General features: G+C 44.2%; 1 protein-coding gene across 1 annotated transcript in view; it reads left to right on the forward strand.

Moving 5' to 3' along the window:
• Positions 1–15,004, forward strand: part of LOC126108929 (uncharacterized) — a 388,250-nt gene that overhangs the window by 51,120 nt on the left and 322,126 nt on the right. The gene's annotated exons all lie outside the window — the stretch shown is intronic.

A 15,004-nucleotide genomic window follows, 5' to 3' on the forward strand; every position in this document is an offset into this window, starting at 1 on the left:
AATTAAAAGATACATAAAATTAATCTTTCTCCTACAGAGACTGCCTTAGATAGATTCGTATGAATAATCCGCTCGACTGATTTGTAGAATTATATTATTCTTAATATAAGTGCTGTGTCTAAGATCTCCATATTTATTAGACGTACAGGAGTCGAGAATTAATGTTACGCATGCGCAGGAAGGTGCAGTCATTTCGGTCCCCGTGCTTTGGCAGCGACCACACTCTGGTTGACGACTCCTCATAGACCGCTGCCGCTGCTCCGTGCTGTTGCCGCATTTCTCTGTCTCTGCAGACTCTGCTGGCAACGGGGACAGCAACAGCCGCCTTGCTCGCCTTTAGACTCAAACCGTTGCTGGGATACGGAGTGGGCCGATGAGGAGAGCCGTGTATTGTTGACAACTGCGTCACGTCTTCATTTGTCTCGTTTACTGTAATGGGGTACAGTTGATTCAACAATCAGTTTTGAAAGGGCCTTGGTCCAAATTTTGACAAAATGAGTTAAGCACTGTCATAGATCCTATACACACAGTTATTTTTGTAAGAAAATGCCTTTATTGCCGATACCTCAAATGTGTTACTGTGACTCAGTTACAATGGCATCATTTATGGAAGGGCTTTACTCCTGGAACAGTGCCCTTTCAATGGTGATTGTATTAGCATGCCATCTACCAAATACTTAAAGCACTTTATCTTACCTTTCTCTTTCTGTAGTTGAACCGTTGCTATTTCTGAAGAAGTGTCGTGAAATGTAAAATGACTCCAAGTATTGTGTTGGAACGTAGTGGGAGTACCAAGAAAAGAAATAAAGAAAGAAACAAAGACGTATTGTTGGAAAACATGAGCAGAACGCTATAAGAACAGCCACAGTAGTTTGTCATGAGTACACTAACCCTTTCAGCCATGTTCCTTTATACATTTTGAACACAGTAGTTACAATCAGATGCGGCTTATAAACACACAGACTCAAGTCCGATTCCAAAGTTCAGGAATTTTTGAAGGCTGTCGCCCTGTTTCCTGTATCTTTTTGTTTTTCGTGTTCTGTGCTGTACTCTACGATAATTCATCATTACTTGGACACGAATTAGGGTTGCACAGTCTCCTCAGACATGTAGATAGCGGTTGCACAGAATGTATTGTTACAGTAGAGCAATGCATGGCCGATGGGGGTCGACTACTTAAGTCGCATACGTAACGGCGCAGCAATAAATGCGCCGTGAGTGGCAGCGTTAGGCTAGGCGCAAATTGAGACGCGTATAGCACGTGTGACGTGACACGACACTACAGCGCGACACCCACGTGCTGCACGGGTCGCGCGGGTGTCCAGAGCATATTGCGACGCGTACACCATACTCCGCACGCGCCGACTGGCGACGCTCTGCGCTGACAGAACCGAAGCGCGCGTAACCTGTTATCTTTCTCAAACGATTTTACAGAAACTGTTCACTGAAAATATTTGATTTTTGCCTTACTTGTATCGTTATGTATCAGCTTCGTGGCGAAGTGCCCATCATCTCGCTAATGACCATTCTTATTGTGATGTACACAATTTTAGAAAGACACTACGCAAAATCAAAAAGTTTGCAACGAAAATTAAGGGTCGCTCTGATTTTGCGTTTGGTACGTATTACACCATATGTTGCTGCTTATGAAATTTAGCTAACATGTTGAATTTTTGTTTAGACTTGGGAGGAGATCTCTATCTGCCTCCGATCTCGAGAAAATGGATCCCATGTAGCGCGCTCACTTCTGATCTCACGCCCGCGAGAATGAAATACTCGCAACATCTCTCGTATCTCCTAAACAGCTCGAGACATCGATACGAATGTTTGGCGAATGATAGCACACAAGGAGGAGAGTGTTTTGCCAACTCTTAAGCACACGGAACTTTCTTATCTATGGCGATATATCAGTACTTATACTTCCCTTTCTATTTATTTCACTCCAGTGACTGTAATTTTTTAAGAGTTATCGTCACCTAGCGAAACAAGAGCTTCCTAGTATGAAAATAAACATGAAATTTCTTCTTTTATGTTACTGCAAACCGACACTATGAGGTTTTTCGTAAGCTATTGTTGCTCTGTGATTGACAATTACTTGTTTAATGAGGCACTCCGTTTCGGAATTCTGTCGCAATAGCTGCTGTGAGATGAGTTTGGCAAATTACACTGTGACAAAGGAAGTACAATTAAACCAGTCACCAAGAGAAATGTGGCCGTTACTCACAAACGGTGATGCTTCTTCGACTGAGGAAAGGTTAACAATTAACACAAAAATAGATTGCCAATTCTGTTGGAATTTGGGTAGAATCCCTGTAACCTATCGTATTTTTAACACTGAGTGACTGGAATGGAAACTTACCAAAGGATTTTATTCCTTCTCCTGATCTGAGCAGCATTAAAATAATGACGAGCGTTCCTTCAGGCGGAATGATAGGCACATGCCAGATACTGGTTACTCACCTACAGCTTGCCAAACTGACAATATGTGATCGCGAATATAATAATTGTTACTGAGAAAAATAGTTGATCTGTCGCACAACACAATGGTCAGTGTATTGTCAGCAGCGCAGGATAATGCGCGTGACAGGAATGCACAAGCTAGCCATGTGTGCCGTGTGACTTGGAGTTCGATAAACATTGTCATGAAAGTAGATCTGCCTTTGTAAGTAGTACATTTCAACAAATTAAATATATCTAATCATAACATTCCTACGTTCGTGCCGGCCGCGGTGGTCTAGCGGTTCTAGGCGCGCAGTCCGGAACCGCGCGACTGCTACGGTCGCCGGTTCGAATCCTGCCTCGGGCATGGATGTGTGTGATGTCCTTAGGTTAGTTAGGTTTAAGTAGTTCTAAGTTCTAGTGGACTGATGACCTCAGATGTTGCGTCCCATAGTGCTCAGAGCCATTTGAGCCAGCCAACCTACTTTCGTAATAATACCGACCATTTTCTTCTTTTGTGTAGTCTGTTGTATAATTAGTTTATTAATACTGATAATGCGCATACAACAATTGAAATGCTTTTTCTCATCACGGCGAACCAATTAAAACATTGTTATTTGCGACTGCTTTTCGACTGTTTCTAGTTTGCAGTGGAAATATGTTGTTCACATGCATGTAGTACAGTGTGTCGTATTACATTATTACATCCATAACAGAGTAATCACAGTGAAACTTCTATACTTCAGATCTTGGACGCTTTTTACCACAAGCACAAAGGGATCACACCTGTGGAGATTATCCCTTTCTAAATTTTTGTAACAGATCGTACAGATACAGCAACATACTAAGCAGCGAGAAGGTTACCTTCTTTTACTTTCCTGCCTTGCTTCTTAATCACATGATTTTATAATATTCCTTGCTTCCTTATTCACTACACTCTGTCTCTTCTTGCAATCTGAAATCATCGCGGAAGCATATGATACAATTCCAGCGGCCAATGGCTCATTAGTTACTGAAGTATGCATTTTTCTTTACAGAAGAAAAACAAAACAGAACTATACAGATATAAATAACAGAAAAGTATGATGTACTAACGAAGGAAGCTGGATCGTTTAAATGGCGAAAAACGAAAGACTACCCAACGGCAATAAAATTTAGTACACAGTAAGGCAAAAATTTATCGTATGGGCAGTGTTACCACTGCTCATATGAGCCGCTCCGATGTGAGCACATGGCCTGGCTACTTTTCCGCTCCCCGCCTGAAATTTCCCACACTGCTAGCGAGGCACGCGCGACGCGCTGCGCGAGAAACTGTGCCGCAACCACAACGCCGCGCGACCTGGCACAGACGCGTGTCGCGTCCCAGTCGCGTCGCGTCGCAATTTCCGCGGTCCCATTTGAACCTGTGGAGTTACAAAAACACGCGCTGCGCTGCGTCGCGCCACACGCGCTATACGCGTCTCAATTTGCGCCAAGCCTAAACTAAATCAGGATGACCACTTCTCATACAAAATCTGTAATACTGTTTAGCGATTCGAGTTCCAGTTCTATTCAACAGTTTAAAATTTACCCGTGATCAAAGACATCAGCACCCAGCTCTCAATTAACGTCCCGTTCTCCCAGAAATTTCGCAGTTATGTCACAGGACTTTACATCTGTGCACTGTCACTCTACCGTGTGCTAGCACTGTATACTAATCCGAAAACAACCTGTTACAATTGGTGCGCTAGATGATTTAATACAACATGGCACGTTTGACGTCATATTTCTGCAGCAAGTCTCAACGACAGGAATGGGAACATTGCCTGACTTGGAAGCTATGATTAATATCGAACCAGTAATCAACTGAGCAACGGGTATTCCTTTTCCTGTTAAAAATTTCCAACTCTAGCCCAGCGGAGACGCAGTTGCATGTTCTGTCGGTAGGCATTCATTATAAATATTGACGCGCCATCGGGGCTAACTTTACACGTGCACGATCGGATGTTTTTAGTCATCATATCTCAACTCTCCTCCCAAATTCAAATAGTAGCATAATATGTGGTAGATATTTTAATTGTGTGCTGGATCTGCAGACGAAATTATAACACTTAATAAATGTGCAGACTTACAGCAACTAATTAGTTGCTTTCTCTTAACTGACGTATGGCGCATTCTCCATTAAGATCAAAATGATTTTGCACATTTTTGAAAGTGTGGTGAGCAGAGTAGACCGAATACGTTTCACGAAGTCTAACCGGTGATCTAATTCAAACTGAAATTTTTCCTATTGAGTTTACGGACGATTGTGGCTTCGAAATGCGCCTAAAATTAAGATTACCTTCACAAACGGACCTGCTTCTCTTTAGAAATTCAATACCAGGTATCTTCCTCTTCGGGACCTCTGTTCCGAAATCGCTGATACCATGAAAATTTGTCGACACAAGCGGCAAAATTTAAACCCAGTCACAGTGCAGAGGCGAGTTACGCCAGGCCTGCTGTACGAAAGGCCCTCACCGGCTGCTGTTGTGACGCAGCTTTGTGATGAGAAACTGCAGCCGAACTTCACAAACACTGCTTCAGGTGTCACTAAGCCTTCTGCTGCTCCTGGTAGCGACCCACACTGTCAACGTAAACACAACACATTAGAGGGTGAGTTGCTAGGCAAGGCCTGCAGGGAAATTTCCAGATGAAAATATCGCACTGAAGCACTTTCAAAACGGAAAACACAAAATGCACAACAGCTTGCTTCCGTGTGTTGAGCTCGAGAATGGCGACCGCGTAACAACGGAGACCGCCATAACTGAACACGCCCACTCTTCTTTCCGCCCGCAGCCCGACTGACCCTTCTGCAGTGTCTTCCCCGTCACTGCAGGTTCAAACCTCACTCAGCTCGAAACAGATCGAATGGCCGCAGATCCCAGTTGACAGTGATGACTTCAGACAATTTTTAAAACAATATCCAAAAATTAATCAGCAGGTCTATTCACATACAGTCAACATGGATTTAGACTACATTATTCTTGTGAAACACAACTACCCCTTTAGTCACAAAAAGTGTTGAGTGCTATTGTCACGTGATTTCAAATTGATTCCGTATTTCTGGATTTACAGAAGTCTTTTGACGCTTTACCTCACAAGCGACTTGAAATCAATTTGCGTGATTATGGAATATCGTCTCAGATATGCGACTGTATTTTCTTATTTCCTGTCAGATATGTCACAGTTCGTACTAACTGACGGAAAGTCATCGAGTAAGACAGCTTATTTCTGTTGATCCGCAAAGTAGTGTCACAGACCCCCTGTTGTTGCTTATCTATACCAACGATTTAGAAGGCAGGTGGAGCAGCTGTCTTGGGTTGTTTGCAGGTGATGCTGTCGTTTATTGTCTAGTAAACACATCAGAAGATCAAAACGATTTAGAGAAGACATGTGCATGGTGCGAAAATTGGCAATTGACGCTAAATAATGAAAAGTGTGGTGTCATCCAGATGAGTGGTACAAGGATTCCGCTACACTTCGATACACGATAAATCAAACAAAGCTGAAAGCCGTAAACTGAACTAAATACCAAGGAATTACAATTACGAACAACTTAAATTGGAAAGAACACAGAGAAAATGTTGTGAGGAAAGCCAACAAAGACTGCAATTTATTGGCGGAAAACTTGGAAGACACAGCACATGTACGAAAGAGATTGCCTACACTGAGAGGTGGCATGAGCCCCCTCTCATATTTCTATCTTACGATTTTCCTCTCTAATTGCATGCGGTGAAAAGTCTCTATTCCTTCACACGCAGACTTCCCACGCAGCGTCTCTCGTCACCCAGGTGGTCCGGTGACAGGCAGGCTCCGCTGATCTCGAGAGGGTTAAGCCAACGGGTGTGAGGGAGTCGAGTGAATGCTTTCAAGACGCCGACATTGTCAAAAGACACGCCCGCAGGGGCCTGAAGTAGCGGCTGGGCTAGAGGTTCCATTACTTCGCAGAAACTTAGCGAAAACACTTTCTGGCGGGCTACCAGCGAGGCGTGGGAATGACTTGTGTACCCAGGCAGTTGTGGCGGGAAAATTCCCGCGCTTTCTGCAAAATAGTAACTATGATTGGCTTGCTCAGGGCATAGCTCCGTGACGTAGCAAAATCAGCGCAGAAATTGGCGCCAAGAATCTCCATTGGTAGAATGGTAGTGCTCCGGCAATAGAGTGGAATTTTCCGCCGGTTTTCGAGTTGCTGATTGGAACGTTTAACCACGGCCACTGTCGTGGGGGCGGGAATGTTCTGTGTTCGGCCTGTCCGGGTGCTCTAGTAGTCGGCTCTCGCCTTTCGGTCGGAGTAGGTTACAAGACTGAGCTCTCGCTGCTCTGGTCAGCCTGCTTTCCATTGGCTGCCTAATATACTTTTATTTAATTGTAACTGTTTGACGAAGTTGCTGAAGTTTCGACTTCAACGTAACTTTCCGAGTACAGTTGGCAATTGAGCGTTCTGTGTACAAGAGGCCTATGTTGTCTGTCTTGAGCAGTTTTGGCTAATGTTGACTGTATCGGAGTTTCTGTGTGACTTCGCTTGTTAAAATCAATCACTGTACCGTCAGTGATTGTGTGGCGAGCCTTCTTCGTCTCCCTCAGAGGCGCATTTGTATTGCTAGGAAGTCTTTAGTCTAGAACAACCATACCAGGATAATTCGTTTCGGGTTATACTCGCGACATTATCATCACCATAACAGGACATCGAAGCAACCAGCCATCGCCTCCGGTACGCCAGATCGTGTTCTGGTAGTTAAGAAGACAGTTTGGTAATGTATGTCCGCAGCACCTGCAGACAGGGATTTTCCTAGGTGATAATCAGAGCTCAGCATAGCGCGCCTGTTCGTCTTTTTCTAACTTTGTTCTGTCTTGGGTAGCAGCAATTAATGTTGGGTTGGCTGTGTGTTTTCTCTTAAGATTTGAGTTGCAAGGAATTGGCTCCACATACCACTTCGTCATAAATGTCACAGTCTAGTTTAGGGACAACTTCACCTTCACAGCATTTATTTGAGTATCCAATTTGAACCAATTTGATGTATTGTAAATGTTTCATGTGTTTTGTTTATTATTTTGAGTTTAGTCATAATAAATCATATTGATATTTTGGACAGAACTTTCATTCTGTTAATCGGTAGAGCAACCCTTTCATTTCTCACTACATTACTGAAACTTTCCTTTATTTAATTAATGTCTATCAAATTAAATTATTGCAGGTGCCAAACTCTTTTCTACTCCACTTGCAGGGTCTATTACAGTCAGTTCGCGTTTCAAAATGGTTCAAATGGCTCTGAGCACTATGGGACTTAACATCTATGGTCATCAGTCCCCTAGAACTTAGAACTACTTAAACCTAACTAACCTAAGGACATCACACAACACCCAGTCATCACGAGCCAGAGAAAATCCCTGACCCCGCCGGGAATCGAACCCGGGAACCCGGGCGTGAGAAGCGAGAACGCTACCGCACGACCACGAGCTGCGGACAGTTCGCGTTTCTTTTTAATCCATGTGCAACAGCAAAAGTCGTAGTTAGAATAGGGGGGGCTTAGAGCATCATTTATATATGAAGATTCTCGAAGAATTTAGTGTTAAATACACTGCTAGCCACGGCACCTCGCAACACTACACTTGGCTGCCCTGTTTGGTGTGGCATCCATATCAGATAGGATTGAAGGAGTACATCGAAAAAGCTCAAAGAAGGGCATCACGTTTTCTCTTATCGACAAATAGAGCAGACAGTGTCACTGACATGGTACAGGGTTTGTGGTGGACATCACTGAAGCAAAGGGGCTTCTCATTGCGGCGGGATCTTTTCACGAAATTTCAGTCGGAAACTTTCTCCTCCGATTGCGGAAATACTTTGTTTTCCTACAGAGGGAGAAATGATAACCATAATAAAATATGGGACGTCAGGATTCGCACGGAAAGATATAGGTGTTTGTTTTCTCCGCTCTGTTTTGGAGATGGCTTAACAGAGAACTATTGTGAAGGTGGTTCGATGAACCCTCTGCCAAGCACTGAAGTGTGATTTGCAGAGTATCCATGTAGACGTGGATGTAGACGTGTGCCCAAATCAACTTTATCAAACGCATTGGGACGTTATTCGAACCTGTTTTACAGGGAATGTGAATGAAGTTATTGCTGCCACCGAAATTCAGAATTACTTGGAGGAAACGATTATTGTGCTACCAAAGCGAACATGTAGTCATAGGGAGGGACATCTTCGCCCAATAACTCTCCTAAATGCCGATTAAAAACTCGTTGTAAAAATCCTAGTATCGAAATTAAAACTTGCCATATGCGTGAATCTATTGGCCATCAGCGTCAATGCGGACCTGCACGGGGGAGCAGCCGCCAAGCCGTCTGTGCATACACACGCGTGATGCCACGCGCAGCACCAGCACGTGACCCAGCCGCGGTTCTTCCGCTCCAGTGCCCACACGTTTACTGATAGTGTCAGATACAAACAGCTACGTCAACTCGTGCACAGACTTGAATTTGGCGATCGATTTACTGAGCAATGCAAGTACTACAAAAATACATATCAACTGTTGAAAAACAGGTGCTGTGGCAACTCGTAGGTCTGTCAGGCAAGGCTGTCTCCTTTCAGTGCTCGTGTATGTCTCAGCCTTGTTCGTCTTCTTCATATTGATTGAAAAACCAATAAATGGCATTTCAGTAGAAACAAGGAAAGTGTCATGCAGAGCATACGCTGATGATGTGGAGCCCTTTTTGAAAGACGTATCTGACTTTCGTCCAGTACAAACTTTACTCTCTATTTCGACAGGCAACAGGCACAACGATAAACTGGAGCAACAGGTTTCCACTGCCCACTGTGTCCTGTACTCTGTTCCGCCAGTCGTCTTTGAGTTGCGCCGCCAACACATTCAAAGTGCTGCGTGTGCAGATGTCATATACGACAACATTAAACTGGCTTTAAATACTGATTACTGTCAGCGCTGTAACAAACAGACATGCAAAACGCAAGCCGAACCTAATTCAGAAATCAGAGCTACCCAGCGTCTTTCTGTTGTCAAGGGCCTGGTGTGTCGCCCACGTGTTGAATGTGTCGAAACAAATGGACAGGGCGATTAACCAGGCTGTAATCTGAGTTCTGTGGTGGCTGAATTTCGATTCTGTTCGCGGGGTTCCTTCATTCGACTCAAACCCCAAGAGCTGTGCAAGAGCCACATCAGTTTCTTACGACGCCATAAAATGTACAAAATAGACCACCATTTTTAGTATTAGAATACTACCAAGTAGTGATGTACGTATATTAAACAAAAGCTTACTTGCTAATGTTTCTTAGGATACTAAACACGATATTCTTCAGACTGACTTTTCGAATTAAGTAAATACATGTGAATCTATAGCACAATCTATTAAAATAGGGCAGTCAAAATTATTTTAGAATAAATGAAGTAATCAACTCAGAAAACAGGCGTTACAGTCTGGAACCGCGCGACCACTACGGTCGCAGGTTCGAGTCCTGCCTCGGGCATCGATGTGTGTGATGTCCTTAGGTTAGTTAGGTTTAAGTAGTTCTAAGTTCTAGGGGACTGATGACCTTAGCAGTTAAGTCCCATAGTGCTCAGAGCCATTTGAACTTTTTTTTTTCTTTTTTTTTTTTGACAGGTGTTACACAACCTATAGTGGCTAATAGCTTCCTCATGGAGTTTGTAAAACGTTCACTAAAAGTTTGTGCAAGAGTTGTGCCATAGGTCTTCATGGCTGACACAATCGTAAGGCTTAAGGAAGAATTGGTGACGTCACCTGTGTTCCTTACTGCGTGAGCTGCCACACCCCTGTACACACAAACGACTTGGGAAATGTTGTTTTGTGCATCTCCACAATTCCGGTAAAAACTAATGCATTTATCATTTTTAGTTCTGACACGAAGCGTTTCATAATGAGTTTGTAGTGTTCGTCATGATAGAGGTCAGGAGCGGAGGGTGTGGTAAAATGAAAAGTAATGAAGTGGAATGGACCCAGTTTATTCCTGTAACGATGATACATTGGTGCCTACGTAGGGCCGAGCAGCCCCAAGAGGGGTTGCCGTCTGCTCGTCAGAGAGGCAGAGGCTAGAGGCCGAGGTCTGAAGCTAAGAGAGTGAGGAGCTGTTTCCAAGCCGCCCTGCCGCTCCCGGCCGCGTCCCCACGTGATCACAGGATTAGTCTCTGATTGGAGGATTGATTCCGCCAACGCGCCTTGCTAGTAGCGTACCCCCGTCAGCGCAACCGACCCGTGGGACTCGAGTCTGACCGAGGAGCACGTGGCAGGAATGTGCCGACCATAGTCTTCCGGCCAGCACCTTCCACCACAGTATGCCCAAGCCGGCTACGGCCGAACATTATGCATGGAAAATTTATTTAATAAAATTTTGTCGGCAATGATCCCTCTTGGGGGGGGGGTCTCCTCCCTGCACATCCGTTCCCCTTCCGAAGAAGGCTCTCTGGATGAAAATGAATGAGCTTATTCTAATTGATTATTCCATTTAAAAAAAAAATATATGATCATTATGAAGGGTCCCAGAAATTAACATCCATAACATAGTGATATCAATATGTGCAAAAGTTACAGAGTGGCCTGAAGGGCCTGACGGAAGGCTCTTGAATAACAAACTTGTGAAGCTGGTGCGACGGCAGTGGGGCGGCGCCATGCTGTGAGTGTGTGTCGGCGGTATGAGTGGTGGTGGGTACCCAGGCGATGGTGAGGGGCACCGGAGCACGGCACACTGAAACACTCCACCATCGTGGGGGTGAGAGAATGCTCCCAGGCCTAACAGTCACAAGGGGGTTTTTCCCCGTAATGTTACTTTGAGTTCTTAAATCTAGGATTACAATGGTAATTGCCCAAGTGGGTGAATGAGAACATTACAAAATGACAAAAAGTTAAAGAGAAAGCAAAATGACTTACATGAGGGTTAAGACTCGACAGTTAAATTTTGATTCCATAGACTTTACATAGAAATACAAATCCATTACAAAATTAGCTCATTGACCTGACACCTAGACTACAACTTAATTCTAAGGGGGGGGGGGGGGTGTCATGCCTGATCGCATGCACCAAGGTTGGCAGGTAGTTTCAGGTGTGATATTCAGGTTGTGGGGGCGGTACTACTTCTCGGAAGGAAGTGAAACATTTGCAAAACCCTCTTTTACAGAGTATCCAGGATACTATAATCAGAATCATTACAGTGATGATTACCGAACCAGCGCTGGGTAATACAGCGGTGGTTAATCGCTTGGTTTGGTGCCAATCAGCAATATGTGAGGCCACTCGGTCAAGAGCAACTTGCTTGTGTTCCTGGGTAAGGAGATGATTGATCGATTGGAGTAGATCTGAATCATTGGTATTCGGTAAATTCTTTAGCTTCTCATGGTGATGGAGTTTAAAAGAGAGTTCAGGAAGGTATAAGGTAAATGTGGGAATGGTGACATGAAAGGTGGAGTGCAATTGAGCTGATGTCCTCATAGAAGCAGCGTATACGTCACATCTTGAACTTTTATACAATAGGCCACTATTATTCAGTGTTAGCCGGTACGATTCAGTCTCTGACATTGAACGGTGGTACACCAGGGTGGCGGTGACAGTCTGTGGAACAGCGAACAGAAAACTGTTGCCAACAGGCCGAATTATTGGTTGACGAAGTGAGACTAGAACACGAGGACATGGAGGTGTAGTAGTTTCAGCTAAAAGCTGTGACATCTCGCACTCAGTAGTGTTAGTGTGTAAAATTAGCGTGGAGCATAAGTAATGCGTTGTGTGGGTGAAAGTGGATAGTTCAGTGCGAGAGAGAGTGGCGTGAGTTTGTCGATCCCGACTAACTATTAAAAATTCTTGCGTCTGCCAAACAACATGGTGGTGAAGGGTGGCCCAAGAGACTGGAAAAGTGTATATTTGATAGCACTCGTATTCGCAATTTGCGCACGTGATTGGCAACCTCATTCGCATCCGAATACCGTCCGAATTACGGGTAAGTCGGACCTCCAACGCAGCATAGTAAAAGGGGAAGTTGCTTTCCCACACGGCATAAAGCATTTGTTTAGGGGCCAAAATTTGCGACGACACATTGTGTAGGATGTGCAAGAAGGGCTCTGGGGGTAACAGATGTGGACTGAGCTTTCCTTGCAGTCCGAGTTGAATGGCCGAGTGTAACATGTGCACGTGTAACTGTGCTGTGTGTATATTAAATAAAAGAATCTGCGTGGTCTTCATAATGTTCAATGTGATAGTCAGATTACGTAATCCCGAGCGAAGATGAGTCCACTCTCGGTTAAAGGATTGTTCAAGTGCACCATAGTGTCGTGTTAATCTGTCGGCTACGACTTGCATTTGTCTAGTTGCGGCTAACAGGCTATTCTCAAGATGTGTCAGGCGCACCTGACGATGTACCAACACTTCGTGATTAACTTGTGTTCCCGAAAGCGCTTGCTGTGTGTCCAAATCCCAGCGTTTTGCGTCTGTTTCGTCAGGAGTCCCGAAGACAGATTTTAATATTGTACCTCCAACGGGCAACCAGGCTCGTTTGAAACGAGGCCGTGGTACTGCATCCCTAATACTGTTCAACTGACTTCGAAGGGTTGAAATAATTCTAGTCACTTCCCACAACGATCGGAAAAACTCATGTTCCTTCGTCTGCGTCAAGAAGGTTTCATATTTTGACAATTGCTGAGCTGTATCATATAAAGCACGATCTTCCTCTTCTAATAATGTTAAGTTAACATTAGCTGACACAATAGCATAATGTGGAGTATGCACCAGATTACGACGACGGCCAAAAAGCACGCCAGACGTGGAAGGGTAGACGTGAAATGGAGGCGCCTTAACGGCGACGACAACCACTGAGATTAACATGCTTCCCATTGCGGATGATAAATTGACAGCCATTTGAACGGAGGTTGCTTTCACCTTCCAATGTTGATAACGGTCGACTGCGAGAGAAGGTATTAGTGACCCTACAAGTAAAAATTTCCTGGCTTACTTGATGAGTAATTCAGAGATGACAGAGGGGGTACAACGTTGTAGCAATAGTTACCTGGCAAGTAGCGACGATGGACCAGTTCAGTCACGCTTACTGATGAAGAAGGCCACGAAGTAGAATCACGGCATGCAACCAACAGTTTGGCAGCCGTGGGGGCAGCAAGGCGGCAAGACAACGGTGTAATTCAACACTGAGTATCCGCTGATCAATCACGCGTCAGCAAAAAAGACGCTGAACGCGGAGGCAGTACTACGCAGCGCAGACTAAGCGTAACTCGCTGGAAAAAATTTCTCAACCTGCTATGGGACGAAGGCCAAGTGTCGTTAATTAATTTGAGATTTTGTACGAAGAAAGTTGTTCTTTTATTTTTTTTAAATGAATAAAATGAGAAGGAATCCTGTGATCGCGGTGTAAACCTGCACAGCCTAGGTACCTCCCACGCATTGGCCACTACGCAGGGGCACCCACCCCGCTAAGGCTCGACACGGCGAGACAGGTGAAGTACTTCATAAATTTCAGAAATAATATTGAGTGGTTTTTGAGCTGTAGAAAACCCGAATGAGGGTAGGACAACTCAAGTTAACTCAATAATCGTAGGATCTTTACTTACAGAAGTGGTCAATAGAGAGATTAACTGTACTGAAGTCGGAAATGAATGTTAGCGAGAGCGAATCTGTTGCTCGCGAATACAGAGGCTGGGCGTGAAGCAGAGGAGGCGGCGCAGCGCAGCTCTATCAGCGCTGAGCCGGCAGAGTGCTGAGCTGAGCTCAGGTAACAGCGTCGGAGAGCGCTAGAGGCTCTGCGTCCGAGACTAAGACACTGTAGGTGCAACTTAAAAGTAACAGTTCATTGCAAAGCAATAATAAACGAATAGCTGATGTCACAAGGACGTTTGATTCCATTTTAACAGAACAACTTAAGTGTTCAACAGGTAAATTGATTACGTCGTTGACTAAAAGAAACTGCTACTGAACATAACGTACATACGTACGTACTTCCCTTTCCCCTTCCGAAGAGCGGAGGGCATAAACGATAAAAGCCTTGTTCATGTACTTAGTATATGACAATAGAGGTCTGGTAACATCAACAAGTTACACCAAGGCAGTGTGGATATGAACAGTGTGAGTGTGTTGTAAGTTGTTATTGGGCGTACGAAGTGTTGTGTAAATGTGTGACTAATGGTAGCTGATGGCCGATACGAATTGAAGGCCAATAGGTGCTATCAGAGATACTTCGAGTCGAGAAACAATGAAAGTTAAAAGGGAATACCGAATATGACACAAACATAACGTATAACCATAAAGTGTACAAACATTAATCATAACTATGAATTGATAACAATAAAACATGACATTGAAGTAATAATAATTGACAAGAAATAAAATAAAGGGAATATTTCCCGAACATAAACTTCCGAATCGGATACGCAATCCGTCAGGGGAAGTTGTTTTTTTAGTCGGTTGGCGAAGTGCATAAGGGACTACGTCAGTAGAATCCGACAGTGTGTGTATATAACAACATTGTTCTTGAAAGTGCAGTTTGCACTGTCAGATGGTGAAAAGCAACTGATCCGTTCAGCAA

The sequence above is a fragment of the Schistocerca cancellata genome, chromosome 11, assembly GCF_023864275.1.
Source record: "Schistocerca cancellata isolate TAMUIC-IGC-003103 chromosome 11, iqSchCanc2.1, whole genome shotgun sequence".
Lineage (NCBI taxonomy): Eukaryota > Metazoa > Arthropoda > Insecta > Orthoptera > Acrididae > Schistocerca > Schistocerca cancellata.